Source organism: Pleurodeles waltl, unplaced genomic scaffold (assembly GCF_031143425.1).
Source record: "Pleurodeles waltl isolate 20211129_DDA unplaced genomic scaffold, aPleWal1.hap1.20221129 scaffold_107, whole genome shotgun sequence".
In the NCBI taxonomy this organism is placed as follows: domain Eukaryota; kingdom Metazoa; phylum Chordata; class Amphibia; order Caudata; family Salamandridae; genus Pleurodeles; species Pleurodeles waltl.
The window spans coordinates 865,732-879,542 of NW_027149815.1; the positions used below are offsets into that span (position 1 = coordinate 865,732).

General features: G+C 43.6%; 19 non-coding genes across 19 annotated transcripts; 6 read left to right on the plus strand and 13 right to left on the minus strand.

Annotated features, from left to right (window-relative positions):
• Positions 1-636: 636 nt before the first annotated feature.
• TRNAA-AGC (transfer RNA alanine (anticodon AGC)) lies at positions 637-708 on the minus strand. The gene has a single exon. It is a non-coding gene; the product is annotated as a tRNA-Ala (tRNA).
• Positions 709-1,382: 674 nt separating this feature from the next.
• Positions 1,383-1,455, plus strand: TRNAM-CAU (transfer RNA methionine (anticodon CAU)). Its single transcript has one exon. It is a non-coding gene; the product is annotated as a tRNA-Met (tRNA).
• A 445-nt stretch (positions 1,456-1,900) lies between these two features.
• On the minus strand, positions 1,901-1,986 carry TRNAY-GUA (transfer RNA tyrosine (anticodon GUA)). The gene is given in 2 exon segments: positions 1,901-1,936; positions 1,950-1,986. It is a non-coding gene; the product is annotated as a tRNA-Tyr (tRNA).
• Positions 1,987-2,772: 786 nt separating this feature from the next.
• On the minus strand, positions 2,773-2,844 carry TRNAA-AGC (transfer RNA alanine (anticodon AGC)). Its single transcript has one exon. It is a non-coding gene; the product is annotated as a tRNA-Ala (tRNA).
• A 674-nt stretch (positions 2,845-3,518) lies between these two features.
• Positions 3,519-3,591, plus strand: TRNAM-CAU (transfer RNA methionine (anticodon CAU)). The gene has a single exon. It is a non-coding gene; the product is annotated as a tRNA-Met (tRNA).
• A 445-nt stretch (positions 3,592-4,036) lies between these two features.
• TRNAY-GUA (transfer RNA tyrosine (anticodon GUA)) lies at positions 4,037-4,122 on the minus strand. Its single transcript is given in 2 exon segments — positions 4,037-4,072; positions 4,086-4,122. It is a non-coding gene; the product is annotated as a tRNA-Tyr (tRNA).
• A 786-nt stretch (positions 4,123-4,908) lies between these two features.
• TRNAA-AGC (transfer RNA alanine (anticodon AGC)) lies at positions 4,909-4,980 on the minus strand. The gene has a single exon. It is a non-coding gene; the product is annotated as a tRNA-Ala (tRNA).
• A 674-nt stretch (positions 4,981-5,654) lies between these two features.
• TRNAM-CAU (transfer RNA methionine (anticodon CAU)) lies at positions 5,655-5,727 on the plus strand. Its single transcript has one exon. It is a non-coding gene; the product is annotated as a tRNA-Met (tRNA).
• Positions 5,728-6,172: 445 nt separating this feature from the next.
• TRNAY-GUA (transfer RNA tyrosine (anticodon GUA)) lies at positions 6,173-6,258 on the minus strand. The gene is given in 2 exon segments: positions 6,173-6,208; positions 6,222-6,258. It is a non-coding gene; the product is annotated as a tRNA-Tyr (tRNA).
• A 786-nt stretch (positions 6,259-7,044) lies between these two features.
• On the minus strand, positions 7,045-7,116 carry TRNAA-AGC (transfer RNA alanine (anticodon AGC)). Its single transcript has one exon. It is a non-coding gene; the product is annotated as a tRNA-Ala (tRNA).
• A 674-nt stretch (positions 7,117-7,790) lies between these two features.
• On the plus strand, positions 7,791-7,863 carry TRNAM-CAU (transfer RNA methionine (anticodon CAU)). The gene has a single exon. It is a non-coding gene; the product is annotated as a tRNA-Met (tRNA).
• Positions 7,864-8,308: 445 nt separating this feature from the next.
• TRNAY-GUA (transfer RNA tyrosine (anticodon GUA)) lies at positions 8,309-8,394 on the minus strand. Its single transcript is given in 2 exon segments — positions 8,309-8,344; positions 8,358-8,394. It is a non-coding gene; the product is annotated as a tRNA-Tyr (tRNA).
• A 786-nt stretch (positions 8,395-9,180) lies between these two features.
• On the minus strand, positions 9,181-9,252 carry TRNAA-AGC (transfer RNA alanine (anticodon AGC)). The gene has a single exon. It is a non-coding gene; the product is annotated as a tRNA-Ala (tRNA).
• A 674-nt stretch (positions 9,253-9,926) lies between these two features.
• TRNAM-CAU (transfer RNA methionine (anticodon CAU)) lies at positions 9,927-9,999 on the plus strand. Its single transcript has one exon. It is a non-coding gene; the product is annotated as a tRNA-Met (tRNA).
• A 445-nt stretch (positions 10,000-10,444) lies between these two features.
• Positions 10,445-10,530, minus strand: TRNAY-GUA (transfer RNA tyrosine (anticodon GUA)). The gene is given in 2 exon segments: positions 10,445-10,480; positions 10,494-10,530. It is a non-coding gene; the product is annotated as a tRNA-Tyr (tRNA).
• A 786-nt stretch (positions 10,531-11,316) lies between these two features.
• TRNAA-AGC (transfer RNA alanine (anticodon AGC)) lies at positions 11,317-11,388 on the minus strand. Its single transcript has one exon. It is a non-coding gene; the product is annotated as a tRNA-Ala (tRNA).
• Positions 11,389-12,062: 674 nt separating this feature from the next.
• Positions 12,063-12,135, plus strand: TRNAM-CAU (transfer RNA methionine (anticodon CAU)). The gene has a single exon. It is a non-coding gene; the product is annotated as a tRNA-Met (tRNA).
• A 445-nt stretch (positions 12,136-12,580) lies between these two features.
• TRNAY-GUA (transfer RNA tyrosine (anticodon GUA)) lies at positions 12,581-12,666 on the minus strand. Its single transcript is given in 2 exon segments — positions 12,581-12,616; positions 12,630-12,666. It is a non-coding gene; the product is annotated as a tRNA-Tyr (tRNA).
• Positions 12,667-13,452: 786 nt separating this feature from the next.
• TRNAA-AGC (transfer RNA alanine (anticodon AGC)) lies at positions 13,453-13,524 on the minus strand. Its single transcript has one exon. It is a non-coding gene; the product is annotated as a tRNA-Ala (tRNA).
• Positions 13,525-13,811: the final 287 nt, after the last annotated feature.

Below are 13,811 nucleotides of genomic sequence, written 5' to 3' on the forward strand. Positions count from 1 at the left end.
TCAGCTACATCTTATCACCATAAAGGGGGACTGCTTACCTACCTGAATGTGCTGTGCTGGCGTGAAGGAAAGCAGGGGACCTAGAATTAGAAATCCTACAGAAAGGAGTTTTCCTGAAAGGGCATGGGGCCGAGGAATCCACAGCCCTTTGGAAGCATTTCTGGCAAAAGGATGACAGCATGGGAACATGAAGGAAAGGACAGAAAGTTAGGAGAGTCATTACTCCGTACGGAGCATGAAGAACATGCATTTTTAATGCTTCTGTGAAAGGAACTGGAAAAGCAAAACCAGTAGATTAATGGACCATTCAGAAGGGATTAGGATGAAGAAAACATTCTGTTTTTCTTAAACCTTCTGGTAAGAGTCTCTGGTTTAGAGGAAGAATTCAAATAAATGACCAAGACAGCTATGCCCGTTTTCTATACTAAGAATGCCAAGATAAATCACCACTTTGGTTTCTTAAGGAAGCAAGATTATTTTTTTCTATAAACACGGGAAATGAGATAGCCCCATTTCAAAAGGTTTTGCAAGGCGAAGAAAGTGGGGTTCTGGCACCAGCTGCATGACATCTCACTTCCTTACTCATGATGCCAGCCTAGCTATCTGTCAAAAGGCAAGATTAGCATGGCGAAAAGCTGGTGATGCCGGGGATTGAACCCGGGGCCTCATACATGCTAAGCATGCGCTCTACCACTGAGCTACATCCCCACATCCTGTAGAGGGAGACCTTGCTCCACGCATGGAAACCTGGAATTCTATTGAATGTACATTCACCACATATGACACTGGAATGGGAAGCGTCAGGTGTGGAATTCCATATGATTTACAGCTGGATTTTCTAGCACCGTTTTTTATGGAATAAGGTTGACTCTAGAATGAATAATTCCCCACACACAACAGCTAGATGCAATCGAAAAAAGCCAGAGTATTCAAGGCAACTGGTTCAGGATACATCAAAGAAGGATATGGTTGAGTGCTGTTTCCACATCTTGTGAGATGACTTAAGGTACCCCTGCTCTTTTTGCAGGACACACAGCTATGTTACATTAGCATGTACAGTGTTGAGATCTAGATGCATCTACGGCTAGGGGCGGCATGTTAATTCTGGGTTTTAGTCCATTTCATTCTCAGTTATGTGGAGGAAAAAATGGCACGATCTTTCTTAGAGAGGTGAATGGTATGCCCTGATTTCTTTTGCATGGCTAAATGTATGGGGTGTGGGTTTAAGCACTGGGAAAGAGCAGTCTTCTGACCATTATAACTGCAGACGATTTTAATCCAGCGAGGCAACCGAAGTGTATTGATATTCCAACATGAGAACAGCATTTTTGCTACCTTCCCTCTTCATGGTGTGTAGACGCATTTGTTAGCGGTTTCAAGCAGCCTTCTTAGCGCAGTAGGCAGCGCGTCAGTCTCATAATCTGAAGGTCCTGAGTTCGATCCTCAGAGAGGGCATTGCAGTGTTTCTTTTGTCAAGAGAAACATCTCAGATTTTCTCCAAATCTGTAAACTATTCCTCCACATTGCATCTTGCTCAGTTTTAAGGAGTTGGTGTCTTTGTAGATTCCCTCTTTCATATCCATGGCCACTCATTGTAGGTGAGTTTTAGCTGGTTCGGCTGCCGAAACATCTACCTTGGTACAATGAAACTGGAAGTCTTCCAAGTGCCTTCATATATTTAGTCAAGGCTTTGGAATGAATTCTGATCTGCAGGTCCTTGTTTATTTCTCTTCCAACATCCCTCAGAAATGACTATGTGGTCAATTTCATTGGAAAGCAGAAGAAGTCTACCCTTCTGTCCTAGCATTTATTTGGAGCTAGGGAAATGTTTCTCAATCAGAGGGGCACATAATGTTTTAACAAGAGAGAAAGCAGCTATGGAAAACAAAAAAGGGGAAACTCCTCCGAGCCGGATTTGAACCAGCGACCTAAGGATTTCTGTTTCTCCACTACAGTCCTCCGCTCTCCCAACTGAGCTATCGGAGGATTAGGCAGTACAGCTTTCCATGCTGCATTCATCTTTCTTTCAATAATGGTTGCGGCGGGAGTGGGGTGGGAGTACTGCAGTCTAATCTTGAAAATCATGAATATGACCTGCAGCTTGCTCTACAAATTGCCACTTCCTAGAGTGCATTCTCAGCTACATCTTATCACCATAAAGGGGGACTGCTTACCTACCTGAATGTGCTGTGCTGGCGTGAAGGAAAGCAGGGGACCTAGAATTAGAAATCCTACAGAAAGGAGTTTTCCTGAAAGGGCATGGGGCCGAGGAATCCACAGCCCTTTGGAAGCATTTCTGGCAAAAGGATGACAGCATGGGAACATGAAGGAAAGGACAGAAAGTTAGGAGAGTCATTACTCCGTACGGAGCATGAAGAACATGCATTTTTAATGCTTCTGTGAAAGGAACTGGAAAAGCAAAACCAGTAGATTAATGGACCATTCAGAAGGGATTAGGATGAAGAAAACATTCTGTTTTTCTTAAACCTTCTGGTAAGAGTCTCTGGTTTAGAGGAAGAATTCAAATAAATGACCAAGACAGCTGTGCCCGTTTTCTATACTAAGAATGCCAAGATAAATCACCACTTTGGTTTCTTAAGGAAGCAAGATTATTTTTTTCTATAAACACGGGAAATGAGATAGCCCCATTTCAAAAGGTTTTGCAAGGCGAAGAAAGTGGGGTTCTGGCACCAGCTGCATGACATCTCACTTCCTTACTCATGATGCCAGCCTAGCTATCTGTCAAAAGGCAAGATTAGCATGGCGAAAAGCTGGTGATGCCGGGGATTGAACCCGGGGCCTCATACATGCTAAGCATGCGCTCTACCACTGAGCTACATCCCCACATCCTGTAGAGGGAGACCTTGCTCCACGCATGGAAACCTGGAATTCTATTGAATGTACATTCACCACATATGACACTGGAATGGGAAGCGTCAGGTGTGGAATTCCATATGATTTACAGCTGGATTTTCTAGCACCGTTTTTTATGGAATAAGGTTGACTCTAGAATGAATAATTCCCCACACACAACAGCTAGATGCAATCGAAAAAAGCCAGAGTATTCAAGGCAACTGGTTCAGGATACATCAAAGAAGGATATGGTTGAGTGCTGTTTCCACATCTTGTGAGATGACTTAAGGTACCCCTGCTCTTTTTGCAGGACACACAGCTATGTTACATTAGCATGTACAGTGTTGAGATCTAGATGCATCTACGGCTAGGGGCGGCATGTTAATTCTGGGTTTTAGTCCATTTCATTCTCAGTTATGTGGAGGAAAAAATGGCACGATCTTTCTTAGAGAGGTGAATGGTATGCCCTGATTTCTTTTGCATGGCTAAATGTATGGGGTGTGGGTTTAAGCACTGGGAAAGAGCAGTCTTCTGACCATTATAACTGCAGACGATTTTAATCCAGCGAGGCAACCGAAGTGTATTGATATTCCAACATGAGAACAGCATTTTTGCTACCTTCCCTCTTCATGGTGTGTAGACGCATTTGTTAGCGGTTTCAAGCAGCCTTCTTAGCGCAGTAGGCAGCGCGTCAGTCTCATAATCTGAAGGTCCTGAGTTCGATCCTCAGAGAGGGCATTGCAGTGTTTCTTTTGTCAAGAGAAACATCTCAGATTTTCTCCAAATCTGTAAACTATTCCTCCACATTGCATCTTGCTCAGTTTTAAGGAGTTGGTGTCTTTGTAGATTCCCTCTTTCATATCCATGGCCACTCATTGTAGGTGAGTTTTAGCTGGTTCGGCTGCCGAAACATCTACCTTGGTACAATGAAACTGGAAGTCTTCCAAGTGCCTTCATATATTTAGTCAAGGCTTTGGAATGAATTCTGATCTGCAGGTCCTTGTTTATTTCTCTTCCAACATCCCTCAGAAATGACTATGTGGTCAATTTCATTGGAAAGCAGAAGAAGTCTACCCTTCTGTCCTAGCATTTATTTGGAGCTAGGGAAATGTTTCTCAATCAGAGGGGCACATAATGTTTTAACAAGAGAGAAAGCAGCTATGGAAAACAAAAAAGGGGAAACTCCTCCGAGCCGGATTTGAACCAGCGACCTAAGGATTTCTGTTTCTCCACTACAGTCCTCCGCTCTCCCAACTGAGCTATCGGAGGATTAGGCAGTACAGCTTTCCATGCTGCATTCATCTTTCTTTCAATAATGGTTGCGGCGGGAGTGGGGTGGGAGTACTGCAGTCTAATCTTGAAAATCATGAATATGACCTGCAGCTTGCTCTACAAATTGCCACTTCCTAGAGTGCATTCTCAGCTACATCTTATCACCATAAAGGGGGACTGCTTACCTACCTGAATGTGCTGTGCTGGCGTGAAGGAAAGCAGGGGACCTAGAATTAGAAATCCTACAGAAAGGAGTTTTCCTGAAAGGGCATGGGGCCGAGGAATCCACAGCCCTTTGGAAGCATTTCTGGCAAAAGGATGACAGCATGGGAACATGAAGGAAAGGACAGAAAGTTAGGAGAGTCATTACTCCGTACGGAGCATGAAGAACATGCATTTTTAATGCTTCTGTGAAAGGAACTGGAAAAGCAAAACCAGTAGATTAATGGACCATTCAGAAGGGATTAGGATGAAGAAAACATTCTGTTTTTCTTAAACCTTCTGGTAAGAGTCTCTGGTTTAGAGGAAGAATTCAAATAAATGACCAAGACAGCTGTGCCCGTTTTCTATACTAAGAATGCCAAGATAAATCACCACTTTGGTTTCTTAAGGAAGCAAGATTATTTTTTTCTATAAACACGGGAAATGAGATAGCCCCATTTCAAAAGGTTTTGCAAGGCGAAGAAAGTGGGGTTCTGGCACCAGCTGCATGACATCTCACTTCCTTACTCATGATGCCAGCCTAGCTATCTGTCAAAAGGCAAGATTAGCATGGCGAAAAGCTGGTGATGCCGGGGATTGAACCCGGGGCCTCATACATGCTAAGCATGCGCTCTACCACTGAGCTACATCCCCACATCCTGTAGAGGGAGACCTTGCTCCACGCATGGAAACCTGGAATTCTATTGAATGTACATTCACCACATATGACACTGGAATGGGAAGCGTCAGGTGTGGAATTCCATATGATTTACAGCTGGATTTTCTAGCACCGTTTTTTATGGAATAAGGTTGACTCTAGAATGAATAATTCCCCACACACAACAGCTAGATGCAATCGAAAAAAGCCAGAGTATTCAAGGCAACTGGTTCAGGATACATCAAAGAAGGATATGGTTGAGTGCTGTTTCCACATCTTGTGAGATGACTTAAGGTACCCCTGCTCTTTTTGCAGGACACACAGCTATGTTACATTAGCATGTACAGTGTTGAGATCTAGATGCATCTACGGCTAGGGGCGGCATGTTAATTCTGGGTTTTAGTCCATTTCATTCTCAGTTATGTGGAGGAAAAAATGGCACGATCTTTCTTAGAGAGGTGAATGGTATGCCCTGATTTCTTTTGCATGGCTAAATGTATGGGGTGTGGGTTTAAGCACTGGGAAAGAGCAGTCTTCTGACCATTATAACTGCAGACGATTTTAATCCAGCGAGGCAACCGAAGTGTATTGATATTCCAACATGAGAACAGCATTTTTGCTACCTTCCCTCTTCATGGTGTGTAGACGCATTTGTTAGCGGTTTCAAGCAGCCTTCTTAGCGCAGTAGGCAGCGCGTCAGTCTCATAATCTGAAGGTCCTGAGTTCGATCCTCAGAGAGGGCATTGCAGTGTTTCTTTTGTCAAGAGAAACATCTCAGATTTTCTCCAAATCTGTAAACTATTCCTCCACATTGCATCTTGCTCAGTTTTAAGGAGTTGGTGTCTTTGTAGATTCCCTCTTTCATATCCATGGCCACTCATTGTAGGTGAGTTTTAGCTGGTTCGGCTGCCGAAACATCTACCTTGGTACAATGAAACTGGAAGTCTTCCAAGTGCCTTCATATATTTAGTCAAGGCTTTGGAATGAATTCTGATCTGCAGGTCCTTGTTTATTTCTCTTCCAACATCCCTCAGAAATGACTATGTGGTCAATTTCATTGGAAAGCAGAAGAAGTCTACCCTTCTGTCCTAGCATTTATTTGGAGCTAGGGAAATGTTTCTCAATCAGAGGGGCACATAATGTTTTAACAAGAGAGAAAGCAGCTATGGAAAACAAAAAAGGGGAAACTCCTCCGAGCCGGATTTGAACCAGCGACCTAAGGATTTCTGTTTCTCCACTACAGTCCTCCGCTCTCCCAACTGAGCTATCGGAGGATTAGGCAGTACAGCTTTCCATGCTGCATTCATCTTTCTTTCAATAATGGTTGCGGCGGGAGTGGGGTGGGAGTACTGCAGTCTAATCTTGAAAATCATGAATATGACCTGCAGCTTGCTCTACAAATTGCCACTTCCTAGAGTGCATTCTCAGCTACATCTTATCACCATAAAGGGGGACTGCTTACCTACCTGAATGTGCTGTGCTGGCGTGAAGGAAAGCAGGGGACCTAGAATTAGAAATCCTACAGAAAGGAGTTTTCCTGAAAGGGCATGGGGCCGAGGAATCCACAGCCCTTTGGAAGCATTTCTGGCAAAAGGATGACAGCATGGGAACATGAAGGAAAGGACAGAAAGTTAGGAGAGTCATTACTCCGTACGGAGCATGAAGAACATGCATTTTTAATGCTTCTGTGAAAGGAACTGGAAAAGCAAAACCAGTAGATTAATGGACCATTCAGAAGGGATTAGGATGAAGAAAACATTCTGTTTTTCTTAAACCTTCTGGTAAGAGTCTCTGGTTTAGAGGAAGAATTCAAATAAATGACCAAGACAGCTGTGCCCGTTTTCTATACTAAGAATGCCAAGATAAATCACCACTTTGGTTTCTTAAGGAAGCAAGATTATTTTTTTCTATAAACACGGGAAATGAGATAGCCCCATTTCAAAAGGTTTTGCAAGGCGAAGAAAGTGGGGTTCTGGCACCAGCTGCATGACATCTCACTTCCTTACTCATGATGCCAGCCTAGCTATCTGTCAAAAGGCAAGATTAGCATGGCGAAAAGCTGGTGATGCCGGGGATTGAACCCGGGGCCTCATACATGCTAAGCATGCGCTCTACCACTGAGCTACATCCCCACATCCTGTAGAGGGAGACCTTGCTCCACGCATGGAAACCTGGAATTCTATTGAATGTACATTCACCACATATGACACTGGAATGGGAAGCGTCAGGTGTGGAATTCCATATGATTTACAGCTGGATTTTCTAGCACCGTTTTTTATGGAATAAGGTTGACTCTAGAATGAATAATTCCCCACACACAACAGCTAGATGCAATCGAAAAAAGCCAGAGTATTCAAGGCAACTGGTTCAGGATACATCAAAGAAGGATATGGTTGAGTGCTGTTTCCACATCTTGTGAGATGACTTAAGGTACCCCTGCTCTTTTTGCAGGACACACAGCTATGTTACATTAGCATGTACAGTGTTGAGATCTAGATGCATCTACGGCTAGGGGCGGCATGTTAATTCTGGGTTTTAGTCCATTTCATTCTCAGTTATGTGGAGGAAAAAATGGCACGATCTTTCTTAGAGAGGTGAATGGTATGCCCTGATTTCTTTTGCATGGCTAAATGTATGGGGTGTGGGTTTAAGCACTGGGAAAGAGCAGTCTTCTGACCATTATAACTGCAGACGATTTTAATCCAGCGAGGCAACCGAAGTGTATTGATATTCCAACATGAGAACAGCATTTTTGCTACCTTCCCTCTTCATGGTGTGTAGACGCATTTGTTAGCGGTTTCAAGCAGCCTTCTTAGCGCAGTAGGCAGCGCGTCAGTCTCATAATCTGAAGGTCCTGAGTTCGATCCTCAGAGAGGGCATTGCAGTGTTTCTTTTGTCAAGAGAAACATCTCAGATTTTCTCCAAATCTGTAAACTATTCCTCCACATTGCATCTTGCTCAGTTTTAAGGAGTTGGTGTCTTTGTAGATTCCCTCTTTCATATCCATGGCCACTCATTGTAGGTGAGTTTTAGCTGGTTCGGCTGCCGAAACATCTACCTTGGTACAATGAAACTGGAAGTCTTCCAAGTGCCTTCATATATTTAGTCAAGGCTTTGGAATGAATTCTGATCTGCAGGTCCTTGTTTATTTCTCTTCCAACATCCCTCAGAAATGACTATGTGGTCAATTTCATTGGAAAGCAGAAGAAGTCTACCCTTCTGTCCTAGCATTTATTTGGAGCTAGGGAAATGTTTCTCAATCAGAGGGGCACATAATGTTTTAACAAGAGAGAAAGCAGCTATGGAAAACAAAAAAGGGGAAACTCCTCCGAGCCGGATTTGAACCAGCGACCTAAGGATTTCTGTTTCTCCACTACAGTCCTCCGCTCTCCCAACTGAGCTATCGGAGGATTAGGCAGTACAGCTTTCCATGCTGCATTCATCTTTCTTTCAATAATGGTTGCGGCGGGAGTGGGGTGGGAGTACTGCAGTCTAATCTTGAAAATCATGAATATGACCTGCAGCTTGCTCTACAAATTGCCACTTCCTAGAGTGCATTCTCAGCTACATCTTATCACCATAAAGGGGGACTGCTTACCTACCTGAATGTGCTGTGCTGGCGTGAAGGAAAGCAGGGGACCTAGAATTAGAAATCCTACAGAAAGGAGTTTTCCTGAAAGGGCATGGGGCCGAGGAATCCACAGCCCTTTGGAAGCATTTCTGGCAAAAGGATGACAGCATGGGAACATGAAGGAAAGGACAGAAAGTTAGGAGAGTCATTACTCCGTACGGAGCATGAAGAACATGCATTTTTAATGCTTCTGTGAAAGGAACTGGAAAAGCAAAACCAGTAGATTAATGGACCATTCAGAAGGGATTAGGATGAAGAAAACATTCTGTTTTTCTTAAACCTTCTGGTAAGAGTCTCTGGTTTAGAGGAAGAATTCAAATAAATGACCAAGACAGCTGTGCCCGTTTTCTATACTAAGAATGCCAAGATAAATCACCACTTTGGTTTCTTAAGGAAGCAAGATTATTTTTTTCTATAAACACGGGAAATGAGATAGCCCCATTTCAAAAGGTTTTGCAAGGCGAAGAAAGTGGGGTTCTGGCACCAGCTGCATGACATCTCACTTCCTTACTCATGATGCCAGCCTAGCTATCTGTCAAAAGGCAAGATTAGCATGGCGAAAAGCTGGTGATGCCGGGGATTGAACCCGGGGCCTCATACATGCTAAGCATGCGCTCTACCACTGAGCTACATCCCCACATCCTGTAGAGGGAGACCTTGCTCCACGCATGGAAACCTGGAATTCTATTGAATGTACATTCACCACATATGACACTGGAATGGGAAGCGTCAGGTGTGGAATTCCATATGATTTACAGCTGGATTTTCTAGCACCGTTTTTTATGGAATAAGGTTGACTCTAGAATGAATAATTCCCCACACACAACAGCTAGATGCAATCGAAAAAAGCCAGAGTATTCAAGGCAACTGGTTCAGGATACATCAAAGAAGGATATGGTTGAGTGCTGTTTCCACATCTTGTGAGATGACTTAAGGTACCCCTGCTCTTTTTGCAGGACACACAGCTATGTTACATTAGCATGTACAGTGTTGAGATCTAGATGCATCTACGGCTAGGGGCGGCATGTTAATTCTGGGTTTTAGTCCATTTCATTCTCAGTTATGTGGAGGAAAAAATGGCACGATCTTTCTTAGAGAGGTGAATGGTATGCCCTGATTTCTTTTGCATGGCTAAATGTATGGGGTGTGGGTTTAAGCACTGGGAAAGAGCAGTCTTCTGACCATTATAACTGCAGACGATTTTAATCCAGCGAGGCAACCGAAGTGTATTGATATTCCAACATGAGAACAGCATTTTTGCTACCTTCCCTCTTCATGGTGTGTAGACGCATTTGTTAGCGGTTTCAAGCAGCCTTCTTAGCGCAGTAGGCAGCGCGTCAGTCTCATAATCTGAAGGTCCTGAGTTCGATCCTCAGAGAGGGCATTGCAGTGTTTCTTTTGTCAAGAGAAACATCTCAGATTTTCTCCAAATCTGTAAACTATTCCTCCACATTGCATCTTGCTCAGTTTTAAGGAGTTGGTGTCTTTGTAGATTCCCTCTTTCATATCCATGGCCACTCATTGTAGGTGAGTTTTAGCTGGTTCGGCTGCCGAAACATCTACCTTGGTACAATGAAACTGGAAGTCTTCCAAGTGCCTTCATATATTTAGTCAAGGCTTTGGAATGAATTCTGATCTGCAGGTCCTTGTTTATTTCTCTTCCAACATCCCTCAGAAATGACTATGTGGTCAATTTCATTGGAAAGCAGAAGAAGTCTACCCTTCTGTCCTAGCATTTATTTGGAGCTAGGGAAATGTTTCTCAATCAGAGGGGCACATAATGTTTTAACAAGAGAGAAAGCAGCTATGGAAAACAAAAAAGGGGAAACTCCTCCGAGCCGGATTTGAACCAGCGACCTAAGGATTTCTGTTTCTCCACTACAGTCCTCCGCTCTCCCAACTGAGCTATCGGAGGATTAGGCAGTACAGCTTTCCATGCTGCATTCATCTTTCTTTCAATAATGGTTGCGGCGGGAGTGGGGTGGGAGTACTGCAGTCTAATCTTGAAAATCATGAATATGACCTGCAGCTTGCTCTACAAATTGCCACTTCCTAGAGTGCATTCTCAGCTACATCTTATCACCATAAAGGGGGACTGCTTACCTACCTGAATGTGCTGTGCTGGCGTGAAGGAAAGCAGGGGACCTAGAATTAGAAATCCTACAGAAAGGAGTTTTCCTGAAAGGGCATGGGGCCGAGGAATCCACAGCCCTTTGGAAGCATTTCTGGCAAAAGGATGACAGCATGGGAACATGAAGGAAAGGACAGAAAGTTAGGAGAGTCATTACTCCGTACGGAGCATGAAGAACATGCATTTTTAATGCTTCTGTGAAAGGAACTGGAAAAGCAAAACCAGTAGATTAATGGACCATTCAGAAGGGATTAGGATGAAGAAAACATTCTGTTTTTCTTAAACCTTCTGGTAAGAGTCTCTGGTTTAGAGGAAGAATTCAAATAAATGACCAAGACAGCTGTGCCCGTTTTCTATACTAAGAATGCCAAGATAAATCACCACTTTGGTTTCTTATGGAAGCAAGATTATTTTTTTCTATAAACACGGGAAATGAGATAGCCCCATTTCAAAAGGTTTTGCAAGGCGAAGAAAGTGGGGTTCTGGCACCAGCTGCATGACATCTCACTTCCTTACTCATGATGCCAGCCTAGCTATCTGTCAAAAGGCAAGATTAGCATGGCGAAAAGCTGGAGATGCCGGGGATTGAACCCGGGGCCTCATACATGCTAAGCATGCGCTCTACCACTGAGCTACATCCCCACATCCTGTAGAGGGAGACCTTGCTCCACGCATGGAAACCTGGAATTCTATTGAATGTACATTCACCACATATGACACTGGAATGGGAAGCGTCAGGTGTGGAATTCCATATGATTTACAGCTGGATTTTCTAGCACCGTTTTTTATGGAATAAGGTTGACTCTAGAATGAATAATTCCCCACACACAACAGCTAGATGCAATCGAAAAAAGCCAGAGTATTCAAGGCAACTGGTTCAGGATACATCAAAGAAGGATATGGTTGAGTGCTGTTTCCACATCTTGTGAGATGACTTAAGGTACCCCTGCTCTTTTTGCAGGACACACAGCTATGTTACATTAGCATGTACAGTGTTGAGATCTAGATGCATCTACGGCTAGGGGCGGCATGTTAATTCTGGGTTTTAGTCCATTTCATTCTCAGTTATGTGGAGGAAAAAATGGCACGATCTTTCTTAGAGAGGTGAATGGTATGCCCTGATTTCTTTTGCATGGCTAAATGTATGGGGTGTGGGTTTAAGCACTGGGAAAGAGCAGTCTTCTGACCATTATAACTGCAGACGATTTTAATCCAGCGAGGCAACCGAAGTGTATTGATATTCCAACATGAGAACAGCATTTTTGCTACCTTCCCTCTTCATGGTGTGTAGACGCATTTGTTAGCGGTTTCAAGCAGCCTTCTTAGCGCAGTAGGCAGCGCGTCAGTCTCATAATCTGAAGGTCCTGAGTTCGATCCTCAGAGAGGGCATTGCAGTGTTTCTTTTGTCAAGAGAAACATCTCAGATTTTCTCCAAATCTGTAAACTATTCCTCCACATTGCATCTTGCTCAGTTTTAAGGAGTTGGTGTCTTTGTAGATTCCCTCTTTCATATCCATGGCCACTCATTGTAGGTGAGTTTTAGCTGGTTCGGCTGCCGAAACATCTACCTTGGTACAATGAAACTGGAAGTCTTCCAAGTGCCTTCATATATTTAGTCAAGGCTTTGGAATGAATTCTGATCTGCAGGTCCTTGTTTATTTCTCTTCCAACATCCCTCAGAAATGACTATGTGGTCAATTTCATTGGAAAGCAGAAGAAGTCTACCCTTCTGTCCTAGCATTTATTTGGAGCTAGGGAAATGTTTCTCAATCAGAGGGGCACATAATGTTTTAACAAGAGAGAAAGCAGCTATGGAAAACAAAAAAGGGGAAACTCCTCCGAGCCGGATTTGAACCAGCGACCTAAGGATTTCTGTTTCTCCACTACAGTCCTCCGCTCTCCCAACTGAGCTATCGGAGGATTAGGCAGTACAGCTTTCCATGCTGCATTCATCTTTCTTTCAATAATGGTTGCGGCGGGAGTGGGGTGGGAGTACTGCAGTCTAATCTTGAAAATCATGAATATGACCTGCAGCTTGCTCTACAAATTGCCACTTCCTAGAGTGCATTCTCAGCTACATCTTATCACCATAAAGGGGGACTGCTTACCTACCTGAATGTGCTGTGCTGGCGTGAAGGAAAGCAGGGGACCTAGAATTAGAAATCCTACAGAAAGGAGTTTTCCTGAAAGGGCATGGGGCCGAGGAATCCACAGCCCTTTGGAAGCATTTCTGGCAAAAGGATGACAGCATGGGAACATGAAGGAAAGGACAGAAAGTTAGGAGAGTCATTACTCCGTACGGAGCATGAAGAACATGCATTTTTAATGCTTCTGTGAAAGGAACTGGAAAAGCAAAACCAGTAGATTAATGGACCATTCAGAAGGGATTAGGATGAAGAAAACATTCTGTTTTTCTTAAACCTTCTGGTAAGAGTCTCTGGTTTAGAGGAAGAATTCAAATAAATGACCAAGACAGCTGTGCCCGTTTTCTATACTAAGAATACCAAGATAAATCACCACTTTGGTTTCTTATGGAAGCAAGATTATTTTTTTCTATAAACACGGGAAATGAGATAGCCCCATTTCAAAAGGTTTTGCAAGGCGAAGAAAGTGGGGTTCTGGCACCAGCTGCATGACATCTCACTTCCTTACTCATGATGCCAGCCTAGCTATCTGTCAAAAGGCAAGATTAGCATGGCGAAAAGCTGGAGATGCCGGGGATTGAACCCGGGGCCTCATACATGCTAAGCATGCGCTCTACCACTGAGCTACATCCCCACATCCTGTAGAGGGAGACCTTGCTCCACGCATGGAAACCTGGAATTCTATTGAATGTACATTCACCACATATGACACTGGAATGGGAAGCGTCAGGTGTGGAATTCCATATGATTTACAGCTGGATTTTCTAGCACCGTTTTTTATGGAATAAGGTTGACTCTAGAATGAATAATTCCCCACACACAACAGCTAGATGCAATCGAAAAAAGCCAGAGTATTCAAGGCAACTGGTTCAGGATACATCAAAGAAGGATATGGTTGAGTGCTGTTTCCACATCTTGTGA